The sequence below is a fragment of the Drosophila virilis genome, chromosome 2 (genome assembly GCF_030788295.1).
Source record: "Drosophila virilis strain 15010-1051.87 chromosome 2, Dvir_AGI_RSII-ME, whole genome shotgun sequence".
Lineage (NCBI taxonomy): Eukaryota > Metazoa > Arthropoda > Insecta > Diptera > Drosophilidae > Drosophila > Drosophila virilis.
The window spans coordinates 34880836-34897326 of NC_091544.1; the positions used below are offsets into that span (position 1 = coordinate 34880836).

General features: G+C 45.5%; 2 long non-coding RNA genes across 3 annotated transcripts; both read right to left on the reverse strand.

The window, feature by feature from the left end:
• Positions 1–3315: 3315 nt before the first annotated feature.
• LOC116650048 (uncharacterized) lies at positions 3316–4299 on the reverse strand. Its single transcript, XR_004303035.2, has 4 exons — positions 3783–4299; positions 3560–3724; positions 3443–3486; positions 3316–3355 (listed from the first exon to the last, which is right to left on the reverse strand). It is a non-coding gene; the product is annotated as an uncharacterized lncRNA (long non-coding RNA).
• Positions 4300–13876: 9577 nt separating this feature from the next.
• On the reverse strand, positions 13877–15597 carry LOC116650038 (uncharacterized). Of its 2 annotated transcripts, none has more exons than XR_004303027.2 (5): positions 14659–15597; positions 14436–14600; positions 14319–14362; positions 14193–14231; positions 13877–14075 (listed from the first exon to the last, which is right to left on the reverse strand). It is a non-coding gene; the product is annotated as an uncharacterized lncRNA (long non-coding RNA). The 2 variants fall into 2 exon arrangements; XR_011416145.1 differs by having other exon boundaries at positions 13877–14116.
• Positions 15598–16491: the final 894 nt, after the last annotated feature.

Here is a 16491-nt window from a genome sequence, read left to right on the forward strand (position 1 = left end):
TTGGCCGCCCGGTTCACTCTTAAAGAGTCATTTATCATTTGGGCCATTGACCCAAGAAAATGCAGTTGTGCAGATGGGCAGCAACGGTGCCGCCTCGCCAATGTATGCGTGTTCCAAAATTCGGCACCGATGATGTTGCTGCCCAAATGGAGAGGGATTTCGATTTGATCAACGGTTAACAGCGGGCGTGCCAGCTCGAAGTGAGCATGAAATTTGTATATTGCATATCGGCTCAAAAGATTCGAATTTATTTTCATCTGGCAAGTTAAGCCAGCGCGTAATAACAAATAACTTAACAGACAAATGAAAATTTTGGTTTTGTTTTTTCTGCAATCTAATAGGTATATGTAAATTAAACCGCTCAAGTCCCAAAATATATATAAAAAATATATATATAAAAAATAAAACTTGAAACTTAAGTGCGACGAGAGACGAACCATTAAAAAAATAAAAATTAACGGCTCCGGCCACAAAGGGACCAGTCTCGCAGCAGAGAGGCCCACGAAACATACCAAAGGCCAGTATTCGGCTCAGCGGCGCACACCAGCCATATGCGCGACGCCGCCAGCCAAGCGTCGGCGCAACCCTTAAGGCGACGAGACGAGCCACCAACGACCGGGGGCCAACAACGAAGAAGCGGCCACAGGCGGCACCACACCCACATCCCCCGAGTGAGTCCGTTTCCTTTTTGCCCATCCTCGTTCGGGCCCTTGGGAGAGAATTGATGAAGACTCCTGATCGTACTCCCTGAAAAGAAGCAGAATTTTTTTGTCGTTAAATTTAGTTTTTTTTTTTGTATTTATAAATTATATCTATACATACATAGGCACTTACGCCGAGCTTCACTTTAGAGTGCGAACGGTGAGGGAAACCCAAAAGGTGATCCATCTGCGCCTGTAAAATATAAAAATTTAAAATTAACACTTGCGCGAACTAAGCTCACATACTTACCTAATTGGAATTATCCATTTAAATCGCCCCTTATCACCCCTGAGAGCTCTTTAGGTAGGGTAAGGTAGAATTGAGCGATTTAATACAGATCTATATCACCTACCTGTTGCACGACTGATTATCGTAATATATTCAGCTTTAGGTATTTGTGTGCGCACATTGTTCCTAAATCGTCGCAACGATTGCCTCTAAATTGCCTCCATGCGTGTTTCTTTTGCGGCTACTAGGAAGGACCTCCTTCCACGGGCATTGATACTGCCTCTGCAGGAACTCCAGGCGGAATACGAAGTCCTCGTCCGAATTCATCGCGTCCTCGCCGTCAAACTTGACGTTTCACCGCTCGAGCTTCATGTACGCCATTTCTTGTACATTGGCGTACGCCTCCTCCGGTTGAAAATCATCCGCTCTCCGGTCCTCTACTCGGCAATGGCAGTTATTCGGGTTCCTCGACTGAGCATCTGCAACGTAAACTGGGCACTTCCCGTTCTTTCGGGATGGCGCCTGTTCGTGGTCCCGGCTCGACATGTCTTGGCGGCTTCGGCGCAGTGTTAGTCTCGGCGGTTTGGCTCCCTGGCGGCCTGAGCACATCAATGATGCCCTTCATCATTTCCATGAAGCCAGCTTGCATCTCCTCGCGGATGGACTCGCTGATACCAGATGGCAGAGCATGCCGATACGTTTGGTGGGCCTGAGCGATCGCCGCGTTTGCCGCCAACTTGAGCACTGAGTCTTTCGGGGCTTTTGAGAACTCAAGGTTCCGTGGAGGTTTATCTTGTTGCGCCAATTCTTTCTCCAAGTCTACTAGGTGACCCTCTTCCGGGATCTGTCTCTCTGGAAATCCCCGGAAATTCATTGGCGTTCGCACCAGCCCCCCAACCGGTCGCGGCGGTGGCAGAGCCGACGCCCCATCAGCGTCAGAAGCCCAATCAGACACCTGTTTCTCAGCCATACTTATCCCTTCTGAGAACTGTACCCCTCTCTTCTACAAGGCTTACTACCCTTATAAAAATAACTTTACCAATATTCCTAATAAATTAATAAATAAATAAACACCCACTAACAAGCTTACTAATAAATAATAATAAATTAATACACATCGACCACAAAAACACTCACAAAAATAAATTTTTTTCTTTCTAATTAATTTCAAATACTTGGGGGAGAGAAGACAAATCCTAACACAGGCTAACTAATCTACGCATAATCTGGACAGTGGACAACACTTAAGCATTCGTCAACTGCTCAGTTCATCAGTTTGACTGACGAACGGCATTCAATGAACGCTACCTTGAAGGCTATTTGGTTTCTGTCGCACTTCTGGGCACCCTTAGGATATGCTGTGTGACAGGTGCGGCGCAGGATCGGCTTTATATCGTCCTGGGTTACCTGTCTCCGAAGCTCATTTAACTACGGCAAGCACATTCCAAATATTAGCACAGAGTGGGACAAAACAAATAGAAAACATTAAACAAACTCTAGTAAGACCTACCCTAATATCACATTCTATCACAAGCTATTTTGTTATTTTGTTATTCGTGGCGGCTACCACCAGGCTACGATAAACGGTCGCGACCGTTTCGCCAACATGCGAACGTGACTTACCGTCATCAACCTTTACAAGAAAACTTCTCATGTTTATGGATATTCTCTACTTCCGTCGTGCTTCTCGGATTCCACTACACGCTGCGCGATGATGAGCTACCTACTCGTGCCACATAAGACTTCAACGGTGTGGGCCCTGAAGCCAAAGGAGCCCTTTTCTCTTTTTGCCCATCCTCGTTCTGGCCCTTGGCAGAGAAATGATGAAGACTCCTGAAAAGGAGCAGATTTTTTTTGTCGTTAAATTTAGTTTTTTTTTTGTATTTATAAATTATATCTATACATACATAGGCACTTACGCCGAGCTTCACTTTAGAGTGCGAACGGGGAAACGAGGGAAACTCCAAAGGTGATACATCTGTGCCTGTAAAATATAAAAATTTAAAATTAACACTTGCGCGAACTAAGCTCACATACTTACCTAATTGGAATTATCCATTTAAATCGCCCCTTACCACCCCTGAGAGCGCTTTAGGTAGGGTAAGGTATAATTAAGCGATTTAATACAGATCTATATCACCTACCTGTTGCACTGATTACCGTTTTTATTGTTTTTATTGTTCCTAAATCGTCGAAACGATTGCCTCTAAATTGCCTCCTTGCGTGTTTCTTTTGCGGCGACTAGCAATATCTTTGTAGTATTTCGTCGCCTGTTCCATTTAGTGGTGTTAAAATAAAAAAAAATTAATTGTATAAGATAAGAGAAAAATTTAGGAATTTATACACTTTGTCCATAAGTATAAATATGTGCAACATTAATACGCACCCGGGGAAGAAATGTTCACGTGCATGAATACTTATTTATCTGAATGGAGACCTCGTGCAAATTAGAAAGAAATAAAAGAAATATTAATGCCAATAATTATAAGAATACATAAACCATTATACGCACCTGTGAAGTTAACGAAATATCCACTTGCATGAGATTCTAAATAGCTGCAAAGATAAACGCCATAAGCGACGATTATAATGTTATAAATTTTAAGAAGACGCAACCAATTATACGCACTTATTGAAAGAAAGCATGTCCGGCTAAAGTAAATTGTTGGGGAGAGTGGGCATGAGGGTCGACACTGGCTAATGTAGGCCATTTAGTGGCCAAAATGAGGGAGACGAGTGTAGGTGATCGTCTCATGGTGGAGCGGGTACGCTGGGTCCGGAACCGGGGCCCGATCTGGAAGAGTAAGGTTGATAAATAGTGTTTTTTTGTTAATTTATATTAAGTGTCTCACCTTTGTTGTTTACATTTTCATAGTTGTTACAGCTGTTTATTTTGTTCATGAGTTAGCAGATCCGAATATTGGTTAGTTAGTTGTGTGAGTCTGTTTTGCTACAGAAGTGTAGCTTTGTTGTTATCGATTGTCCGGGATGGAACTACACCCGAAAAATCCGATGAGCCCGCCGGCGCGGCCCACTGAGAAACAAGCAGTTCCGTAACAATATGGCGCCCAATGGTGAAGAAGCACTCGGCTTCTTTGAAGTCGGTGTGTAATCAAAGAAAAATAAATACGATATAAATGAAGGTACAGAGAAACGGACTGCGGGCCAGGAATGGGACTACACCCAGAGAATCCGATGAGCCAGCCGGCGCGGCCCACTGAGAAACAAGCAGTTCCGTAACAACTGGGCCCAATATTGTATACATTATACTCCTCGGATATGCCCCTTCCATCACTCATGCGAAGCACATATTATGGAGCCCAAAAAATCCACATGCTATTATCAATATACGCCGACGATACAGTGATCATGTGTGCCGCTGCGCTGCCAACGACAGCTGTTGGAGGGAACCAAACATACCTCTCTCAAGCAAGCTCCTTGACCTTGGCAAACACAACAGGCACAACAAATGATGCAAGATAGGGAGCAAATTCCAACACTCCTCCGGCTTCAAGAAGAAGAGCTGGAGAGGCGAGAAAATGAGAGACTGGCCGAAATCCAGGCCAGGCAAAAGATCCAGCAATCAAATTGGCCTCCTAGAAGATTCGGAGAATCAAGTATAAATTCGTATAGAAGAATGTAAAGAAGCGGACAAATCACTCGCGAAGAGCTAGTGGTCCGCATCCAGGGCCAGCCCCCAACAATCCAGCGATTAATCCTACCAGGCTATGTGGACGCGAGGCAGCAGGATCAACAAGCACAGCAAGCTCTGCCAATACAAACTCCACAGGCTCTATCAAGGTAGTCACAACAGCCGCTAACGACATCAACTGAGGAGCCAGCAAACTTGCAATCACTGCCACATCGACAGCAGCCACAACTTCAACAAGGCCAGTTAAAAATGGCCGACAGCAATGAAACACTGCTAGATCATGGTCTTCAGAAAGTCTGCGAGTCGCTGGAACGCGTTCTGGATGAAGACATGGAAAACGCAAACTCCCAAGATGACCTACTGGGCCAATACTAAACTCGGAGAGTCTTGCGGCCATAGCATCGTCCACCTAAAAAACAAAAATAAAAAATAAAAACAAAATAATATCCTGTATTGCGACCGGCTTCAGGCCATCAAACTCCTTAAAAGTCGATTAAAAGCGCTGCTATGACTGCCAAAAAATGCTGATCTGCAAGTTGCCAAGTTGCGTGGTGTCTGCGGAACGCCACCAGATGTTCAATCCACGACGCTTCCGTGCTGTCCTGTAAATAAGGTCACAAAATTTAATTTTAATTACATGCTCACCAAGAAGACGAAATATTCTATGACGGCCTTCTATATGATGTGTCCATTTTGCAATCATCAATTTCCTGGACTAGTTGTGTGCCGTGTGAGAGACGCCGCTGGATGATCCGACCGTTTACGCTGACGTACTGTACTGCAAACAAAGATGATACGCCCACGACGGTCAAATTGACCAGATATTAAAACTTGGAGAGATCGGCATGAAGGGCCACTCAACTAAGAGGAGCCGATATGATGCGTCTCTACGGCCGTTAGAATCAGCTGACCTGCAATTCCTGGACAAATACATACTTATCAAGAAGACGATAGGCCTACGACGGTCTACTGAGCCACGTATTGAATTTGGGCTCTGTAGTGGGCTCCATCCAGCATCCTGTATCGGCTTCGGCCTGTTAATCAGGCCATCCAACGTTGAGGAGCCGACATGATCCGTTTCTGCGACTGCCAAAGTCGCTGACCTCCAAATCCTGCAAGAATGGGGTTGCGTGTGAGAGACACTGCCAGATGTGCCAACCCACGACGTTTCCAAAACCTAATGCTCCTCGTCAGCCTACCGGATGATGTGTTCATTTTGGAATGAGCGACTGCTTTGAATCGATTAATACGCTGCTACGACCGCCAAGACAAACTGACCTGAAATTCCTGGATAAGTTGTGTGGCGTGTGAGAGACGCCACTAGATGTATTTCAAACTACGAGGCTGATGTGTCGTTCTGCAAATTAAAAACATAAAATCAAAAGCTCTGCTTAAAAGTTACAGACACATACTCACCAAGAAGACGATACGCCCACGACGGTCTACTGGGCTAAATTTGGGGTGAGCGACGGATTTGGCATCGCCCACCCAAACGAAATATGCAATAGCTCAGCAGCTCTGAGTGGGCTCTATCCAGCATCCTGTATCATCTCCAGCCTGTTAATCTGGCCATCCAGCTCTGTGGAGCCGACATGATGCGTTTTTGCGACTGTCAAGGTCGGCTGACCTGCAAATTCTGGACGAGTGGTGTGGCGTGGAGAGACGCCGCCAGATGTTCCAATCCACGACGCTTCCGTGCTGTCCTGCAAATAAAGTCACTCACTCACCAAAAAATCGAAATGCTCCACGACGGCCTACTGGAAAATGTGCCCATTTTGGATTGAGCGATGGTTTTGAGTCGATTAATGCGCTGCTACGATCAACAAAAAAAACTGACTTCCAGATCCTGCAAAGTGGGGTAGCGTGTGAGAGACAATGCCAGATGTGCGAATCTACGACGTTTCCAAGATGAGATGCTCCACGTCGGCCTACTGGATTATGTGTCCATTTGGGAATAAGCGACCGCTTTCAGTCGATTAATGCGATTCCTGGACGGGTTGTGTGGCGTGTGAGAGACGCCACTAGATGTTTTCCAGACTACGAGGCTGATATGTTGTTCTGCAAATTGAAACATAAAGTCAAACACTCTGCTTGCAAGTTACAGATAAACACTCACCAAGAATACGATACGCTCAGACGGTCTACTGAGCCACCTACTGAATCTGGGCACTGTAGTGGGCTCCATCCAGCATCCTGTATGGCCTTTGGCCTGTTAATCAGGCCATCCAACACTGAGAAGCCGACATGATGTGTTTTTGCGACCGCTTGAGCCAGCTGACCTGCAAATGGTATGGCGTTTGAGAGGCGCTGCCAGATGCTCCAATCCACGACGCTTCCACGAGGTGCTCCACGACGGCCTGCCGGATGATGTGCTTAAGTTGGAATGAGCGACGGCTTTGAGTCGATAATAGCTCGGCAGCTCTGAGAGGGCTCCATCCAGCATTCCATTATTCCATTATTTCAAACATTCGAGTTGATATGGAATCGTAATATTTTTCAATTTCACTCAGTGAAATAGTTGACCAGGCTTTTTTTATCGCTTCAACCAGGCCGAGTCCTGAAATTGTCTTCCCCTTCATACACTCTCCTGGATAAAAGTCCCCAAATGTTCTCGATAATATTTATGTCTGGGGAGTATGGCGGCCACTCGAGCAAGTTGACATTCTGGCCCTTAATCCACTGTTTTGTAACCCGGGCTGTATGGATGGGGGCGTTGTCTTGTTTGTCCATTGAATAGGTCCAAAATTTTCGGAAAACTGGGGAAAAACCTTTTGGAGCACAGTCTTGTAGACATTTTTTGCATTCTTCTTTGAGGAAACAAACTGCATCTCGCAAGTTCCATAAAACGATATGGCTCCCCAAACCATTACGCCTCCTGTACAGGAGTGATGAGGACTCAAGAAGCATTCCTCATTGCGCATATCGTGAAATAAAAGTTGTAGCCATACGGTCCGGCGAGATTAAACTTTTTGTCTTCGGAGAAGACCACAGCCTTCCACTCCTTGTTGCATGTCATGTGATCCCGCGCAAATCGAAGTAGCGCTTCCTTCCGTGTATCATTGAGAGGAGGTTTTTTATTTTTAATCTCTTTAACTGTTCGAATAACTCGTTTTACCGTTGCCAAACTAGCATTTACACCGCATTCATCCCTGATTTTACTGGCAGAGAGGTGGGAATTCGAAGCACTTCGAAGGATTAGTAGCCTCTCTGATGCCGATGTAGCATAATTTTTTCCTGCTTTCATTTTTAGGAACAAAGAGAGAAGAATAAATATAAGAAATCAGTATCTTGCTGGAGGGCAAGTTGTTAAGACAAAAAAATAAAATAAATAATAAAGAAAAAAAGTGGTTAAGATAAAAAAAAAAAAAAAATTAATGCCGCGCTCGGATGAGGAATGCGATTCCTCCGACGCCTCCTTAATCTCGGTTGGCTACAACTTCGGTGATATAGCGAATTACACCATGCCCAGTGCCAGTGAATCTGACAACTCACAACTTGAAAAATTAAGGACGGCACTCTTGACTGTGCCAGACGCGACTACTCACGGTGCTACCCGACGACTCTCCAAGGACTCACTTGCTCCAGCCAATCTAAGTCAGGTTGCTGACCCACTGGCGGCAGCTCCGACTAGTTCAAGCGGTGAGTACATAGTCTCTCTCCTGTCCCAGTCCGACTCGGACATGTCCACTAAGTCCATCCGCGATCCGATTTCTCATGGACGAGAACATGTTCGATCCCGAGGATGACGCCGTCCTTGCCGAGATTGATGCTCCGCCGAGCCCACTGCAAACGACAGTAATTGAAAACCCCATTTGCCCAAAAATCTTTGAAAAAGATCAAGCAAAGAAAGTGCCGCCAAAACGCGCATTAGACGCCACTAACACCACAAAAAAAAGGCGCCAATACATATAAAATCATAAAAAAAGCGAAAATCACTAACATAATCAAACGTTAAAGCAACGGCCCTTTTCCCGCCAAAAGAGAAGTAAGAGACACAAGAAGAACGCCAAGTGCCAACGAAATCGGCACAGGCATACTACAATAGTGTGCAGAACAAATACACACACAGGGCAAAGGAACTGCTTTACCGACAAGTGCCAACAATTTCGGCACACACATAACGCAGCAAGAACTAAACGCTGCTTTGCAGTCCTCCTTTACCAATACACTCATAAATTCTAACATAATTGGCACTCAGCAACAACTATTACAGCAACAGCCAATACAGCATCAACAACAAGTTAAACCTTGGAAGCTATTTCTCCAACAACTCTATCCCTGTGGCAGCAGCAACAGCTACAACAACCAGAAGAAATTTGATGCCATCATTAACAAAATCGCCACCAACACAGACGCTAACGACAACAATAGAAACTACCAGCAATGACAAAGCAACACTGCTACAAAACTGGCTATCAGGTGTGCCACCACTGCTGCCCAGCGAACTACCAAAGCCTCAACTAGCAACGATAAATACCTCCGCCACAACGTGGCGATCACCTCTGAAGAGAAGATGTGTGGATATGGACGAGTCTGACTATGATCCCGCTCTCCAAATACTACCGTTAACGACGCCCATCTTTAAGAGTGGTTTCGCTATCAAGCTTCACCACGAGGCACGCCGCCAACAAATGCTCTAAAGTGAGGCAGAGCAACACGGACATCAGACAGCACAAAGAGGGCAGCAGCCACAGAAATGCCAGCAGCTGCAACCGCTACAACAACAACAATCGCAACAACATCAGGACGAGAGTCTGAAGCAGGAATCGAAAGAGAAACTTCCCCAGCCAATCCAGCAACAGGCAACACAAGGCAAGAAAGTGCCTGTGCTCTTCTTGCCAATGGTGCCCGCAATTATCTGGATAAACTGAAAAGCAATCCAGGCGTGCGAAAATTCTGGACAAAGGCAACCTCTGGCACTGGACTAAGTGTTCAATGTGAAGATCTAGCCACGCATAAAGCAATTCTATCCGCCCTGGCTGAAGAAGGCACTCATCTGCATACGCACCAACTGCGCAGCGAAAAGGAATATCGCATAATCTTACGGCATATCCACCACTCTACAACCTGTGAATGGTTAGAGGCCAATCTAGAACAAATGGGCTTTGTCACTCGTTTCATCCGAGTCATAAAACCCCGGTTCACAGGCAGGCCGCTAAATTTGTTTGAAACCGAACTGCAGACCAAAGCGGATGGGAGCCATGAAGGCATCCTCAACCTGAATGAGCTGGGCAGCCAATCCATCACGGTCGAGCGGCAAGCAAAACCTCGAGATCCAGTGCAGTGCCATCGGTGCCTTTGGTCTTTGGTCACACGAAAAAATATTGCAGGCGGCCCTTCGTCTGCATGAAATACACAGGCGAGCACATGTCAACTGCATGTACCAAACCCAGAAAGGTGGAGCCTAAGTGCGCAACGTACGTAACCCGGCCTAAAGTCATTTGGCTTCCTTCCAGCGGCAACTACGTTTGCAACAGCATCAAAAACAACATCCAAATCTTTCCACGGGGGAACAGCAGCAATCAGCAACAAATAATGTCAGTACACCAAAACCAGCCAGAAGATCCAGCAATATGTCCTATAGCCGGGTTGTACGAGATGGCGGCAATGCCACTGTCCGTGAACGAAACCCAGCCTAAAAGCATTTGAGAGCTCTCCAGCAGCCACTACACAGACGGCAGAAGCAACAACAACAACATCATCTGTACAATTTCAGGAAGCAAGCAACATCAACAAATAGAAGAGAGCTACTCCAGCCAGTGGTGCCTAGTTGACGCACAGCCGTGTCGACGCTGCCTCCTTGCGTAATCCTTTCGGAAGTCAACTGGTAACTCCCCAACGGCATAAATGGGACGAATAACAGCAGCTGGTAGGGCAACAATCACCAATGTCCAAAAGCAATATAATCCAGAACTTGGAACAAAACATGGCAATGTTCACTCGCATGAAACGAGGAATATATACTTTATTAAATGTCCTTTTGCAATTGCCACTCATTATAAAAACAATAACACAAATACCAATAATCATGTGTTGTAAAACACAGCTCAACAACAATCAGACAGCAAAACAGTCCAAATGGACTGCTCTATGGAAGCTGCCATCGCCAATGAATCCATCAATTATGTATAGTCATCCACACGGTAGTACCGCCGCTCAATCGACTTTAGCCACTAATACTTCCGCTGAAAATGTCCGCAGTCCGGCGCCAATCAGTACAGTAAATTCACATCTGACCATCCACAATTGCAGCCAAAATAGCAACCCATTTAAAATTGCTTTCTGGAACGCATGTGGCATAGGCAACAAAATGACGGAACTCGAGCTGTACATTCGACGCGAGTCCATACAAATCATGATGGTCATCGAAACTCGGGTCACGTCCGGCACTAACATACAAAGCGTAGCAGGCTACCACACGTACAGTGTAACCCATGCACGCACGCATTGTAGAGGGGGGGTCGCTATCTTTGTGCGTAACGATATCAGGCACGCTGCCCTCCAGCCAATTAACGCGAACTTTCTCCAGAGAATGCCTATTGCCCTGTTGCTTGAAAATGAGAATAAAAGGGAAATAATTATAATTGCCCCAATCTATTGCCCACCAGTGTTCAAATGGTCCGTCGAACACATCACAAAACTATTCAAACATTTTGACAACTTCACCGACCCGGCTCCATCTAACTTTATATTCTGCGGCGATTGGAACGCCCAGCACTCATGGTGGGGCAATCCGCCTGTCATTGTCGTTATAATGTCTTGGCCACCGGTGGAGCGACGCATTACCCGTACGATAGAAGGAAAATTCCTTCTGCAATTGACTTTGCAGTCCACGGTGGCTTAGATAGCAATCGGCTTCGAATCCACTCCTCAACAGACTTGGACGAAGACCACCTGCTTTAAAGAGTTGATCTGATTACTAACAGAAACCAAAATTTTACAACTCAAACTGATAATCGCAGACTGCTACCTTCTGGGGCCAATACGCATCGATTTCAGGATGTTCTTGACCAGCAAATCCACCTAAACACCGAGATCCGCAGTGGCACGGACATCGACGTTGCAGTGGATATCCTCGTACGCAACATCTAAATAGCTGCAAATGCCGCAGCACACAGGCATCATGGAAACCAACATAGTCACCGGGGCCGCCATAGGCACGAACTTGAACTGGACTGAAACAGAGATGCAAACAGATCTTAATGGCGACACGAACTCCAGAGGCAAGACAGCAATACAGGGCTGCACAGCTGAAAAACAAGAACATTAATAAAATACTTGTGGACATTGACACTCATGATCGATATGCAATGCAAAAGCTATGGCGACTTACCAACAAAATAAAAAAAACAGCCACTGCCAAACTGGCCAATAAAACTGCCACAGGCTAATGCTGGCAACGGAGTCGCGAGGAATGCGTCAAATTCAAACGCAATGTGGAAAAAAACAACTGCCAAAAAAGCGAAGGCCTTCGGCGCTCACCTTGAAGAACGTTTCAGCCCACTTCTCAACTTCTCAAACTCGGATGAGGAGCGTGCAGAAATTCGCGAAGAATGGAGGCAACTGAAGCAGCAGAAGCTTCAGCAGCAGCAAACAGACCAGGAGCTACAGCAGACAATCAAGCCAATCACGCTTTACAAGCTTAAGCTGAAAATCAATGCACTAAGCAAACAAAGTCACCTGGAGAAGATAAAATAGATAACAGAATTATCCAACTCTTACCACAAAAAGCACTGTTATACCTACTGCTAATTTACAACTCTAGTCTCAGGCTAGGGCACTTCCAAAACAAATGGGAACACGCTGGCATAGCTATGATTCCCAAGCCTGGGAAAAACACAGCTGAAGCAACATCTTAACGCCCAATCAGCCTTTTATCGGGCCTATCAAAGATCTTTGAGAAGCTCTTAATGTCAAGGCACTTCGAAGCCCAGGATTTTTCCAAGGCAATGCTCAGCCATCAGTTCGGCTACTCGAAAACTACCTAAATGAGCGCACTATTGTGGTAAACTGCAATGATGGTGTCAAATCCAAAATATGGTTGAATTGCTGCCGGCGTTCCACAGGGCAGTGTACTTTGTTGCATTTGACGTTATCGGCAGCACCGAGGGTGTACTTAGTTGGTTGCGTGCGATATTATCGGCCACGCCGATACTTTTTGTCATATGGTCAGAGTATGCGGAGTGAAGCTGGGCCCACGGTGGAGCCCAAATTTTTGAAGGGTGGCAACGCCAGACTTGCGATCCACGGCGCCAAGAGCGACGATTGCTATTGGCCGCCCGGTTCGCTCTTAAAGAGACTATGAGGAGAGTGGATCGCATGCCCTTGGATATGCCCTTGGCCGTCATTTGGGCCATTGACCCAAAAAAATGCAGCTGTGCAGATGGGCAGCAACGGTGCCGCCTCGCCAATGTATGCGTGTTCCAAAATTCGGCACCGATGATGTTGCTGCCCAAATGGAGAGGGATTTCGATTTGATCAACGGTTAACGGCGGGCGTGCTAGCTCGAAGTGAGCATAAAATTTGTATATTGCATATCGGCTCAAAAGATTCGAATTTATTTTCATCTGGCAAGTTAAGCCAGCGCGTAATAACAAATAACTTAACAGACAAATGAAAATTTTGGTTTTGTTTTTTCTGCAATTTAATAAGTATAAGTAAATTAAACCGCTCAAGTCACAAAATATATATAAAAAATATATATATATATAATATAAAACTTGAAACTTAAGTGCGACGAGAGACGAACCAATAAAAAAATAAAAATTAACGGCTCTGGCAACAAAGGGACCAGTCTCGCAGCAGAGAGGCCCACGAAACATACCAAAGCCCAGTATTCGGCTCAGCGGCGCACACCAGCCATATGCGCGACGCCACCAGCCAAGCGTCGGCGCAACCCTGAAGGCGACGAGACGAGCCACCAACGACCGGGCGACAACAACGAAGAAGCGGCCACAGGCGACACCACACCCACATCCCCCGAGTGAGTCCGTTTTCTTTTTGCCCATCCTCGTTCGGGCCCTTGGCAGAGAAATGATGAAGACTCCTGAAAAGTACTTCCTAAAAAGGAGCAGATTTTTTTTGTCGGTAAATTTAGTTTTTTCCTTTGTATTTATAAATTATATCTACATACATAGGCACTTACGCCGAGCTTCACTTTAGAGTGCGAACGGTGAGGGAAACTCCAAAGGTGATCCATCTGCGCCTGTAAAATATAAAAATTTAAAATTAACACTTGCGTGAACTAAGCTCACATACTTACCTAATTGGAATTATCCATTTAAATTGCCCCTACCACCCCTGAGAGCTCTTTAGGTAGGGTAAGGTATAATTAAGCGATTTAATACAGATCTATATCACCTACCTGTTGCACGACTGATTATCGTTTTTATTGTTTTTATTGTTCCTAAATCGTCGCAACGATTGCCTCTAAATTGCCTCCTTGCGTGTTTCTTTTGCGGCGACTAGCAATATCTTTGTAGTATTTCGTCGCCTGTTCCATTTAGTGGTGTTAAAATAAAAAAAAAATTAATTCTATAAGATAAGAGAAAAATTTAGGAATTTATACACTTTGTCCATAAGTATAAATATGTGCAACATTAATACGCACCCGGGGAAGAAATGTTCACGTGCATGAATACTTATTTATCTGAATGGAGACCTCGTGCAAATTAGAAAGAAATAAAAGAAATATTAATGCGAATAATTATAAGAATACATAAACCATTATACGCACCTGTGAAGTTAACGAAATATCCACTTGCATGAGATTCTAAATAGCTGCAAAGATAAACGCCATAAGCGACGATTATAATGTTATAAATTTTAAGAAGACGCAACCAATTATACGCACTTATTGAAAGAAAGCATGTCCGGCTAAAGTAAATTGTTGGGGAGAGTGGGCATGAGGGTCGACACTGGCTAATGTAGGCCATTTAGTGGCCAAAATGAAGGAGACGAGTGTAGGTGATCGTCTCATGGTGGAGCGGGTACGCTGGGTCCGGAACCGGGGCCCGATCTGGAAGAGTAAGGTTGATAAATAGTGTCTTTTTGTTAATTTATATTAAATGTCTCACCTTTGTTGTTTACATTTTCATAGTTGTTACAGCTGTTTATTTTGTTCATGAGTTAGCAGATCCGAATATTGGTTAGTTAGTTGTGTGAGTCTGTTTTGCTACAGAAGTGTAGCTTTGTTGTTATCGATTGTCCGGACTGCGCGCCAGGGATGGAACTACACCCGAAAAATCCGATGAGCCCGCCGGCGCGGCCCACTGAGAAACAAGCAGTTCCGTAACAATATGGCGCCCAATGGTGAAGAAGCACTCGGCTTCTTTGAAGTCGGTGTGTAATCAAAGAAAAATAAATACGATATAAATGAAGGTACAGAGAAACGGACTGCGGGCCAGGGATGGGACTACACCCAGAGAATCCGATGAGCCAGCCGGCGCGGCCCACTGAGAAACAAGCAGTTCCGTAACAACTGGGCCCAATATTGTATACATTATACTCCTCGGATATGCCCCTTCCATCACTCATGCGAAGCACATATTATGGAGCCCAAAAAATCCACATGCTATTATCAATATACGCCGACGATACAGTGATCATGTGTGCCGCTGCGTTGCCAACGACAGCTGTTGGAGGGAACCAAACATACCTCTCTCAAGCAAGCTCCTTGACCAGACACGCAAATTCTGAGGCACGAAATCTGCTATCGCACCCATTTGAGCCGCAGCGCTTACAGAGGGTCCCCCTACACGCAGCAAATACAACAACACATACGATCGCTGCAGCAACGACATGGGCCTCAACAGCGCCAAGGACAGCCATCTCACATACAATACACCGCTCGGCAAACACAACAGGCACAACAAATGATGCAAGACAGGGAGCAAATTCCAACACTTCTCCGGCTTCAAGAAGAAGAGCTTGAGAGGCGAGAAAATGAGAGACTGGCCGAAATCCAGGTCAGGCAAAGGGTCCAGCAATCAAATTGGCCGCCGAAGATACGGAGAATCAAGTATAAATTCGTATAGAAGAATGTATAGAAGCGGACAAATCACTCGCGAAGAGCTAGTGGTCCGCATCCAGGGCCAGCCCCCACTCCAGCGATTAATCCTACCAGGCTATGTGGACGCGAGGCAGCAGGATCAACAAGCACAGCAAGCTCTGCCAATACAAACTCCACAGGCTCTATCAAGGTAGTCACAACAGCCGCTAACGACATCAACTGAGGAGCCAGCAAACTTGCAATCACTGCCACATCGACAGCAGCCACTACTTCAACAAGGCCAGTTAAAAATGGCTGACAGCAATGAAACACTGCTAGATCATGGTCTTCAGAAAGTCTGCGAGTCGCTGGAACGCGTTCTGGATGAAGACATGGAAAACGCAAACTCCCAAGATGACCTACTGGGCCAATACTAAACTCGGAGAGACTTGCGGCCATAGCATCGTCCACCTAAAAAAAATAAAATAAAAATAATATCGTGTATTGCGTCCGGTTTCAGGCCATCAAACTCCTAAAAAGTCGATTAAAAGCGCTGCTATGACTGCCAAAGACTGCTGATCTGCAAGTTGCCAAGTTGCGTGGCGTCTGGGAAACGCCAAAAGAGAAGTAAGAGACACAAGAAGAACGCCAAGTGCCAACGAAATCGGCACAGGCATACTACAATAGTGTGCAGAACAAATACACACACAGGGCAAAGGAACTGCTTTACCGACAAGTGCCAACAATTTCGGCACACACATAACGCAGCAAGAACTAAACGCTGCTTTGCAGTCCTCCTTTACCAATACACTCATAAATTCTAACATAATTGGCACTCAGCAACAACTATTACAGCAACAGCCAATACAGCATCAACAACAAGTTAAACCTTGGAAGCTATTTCTCCAACAACTCTATC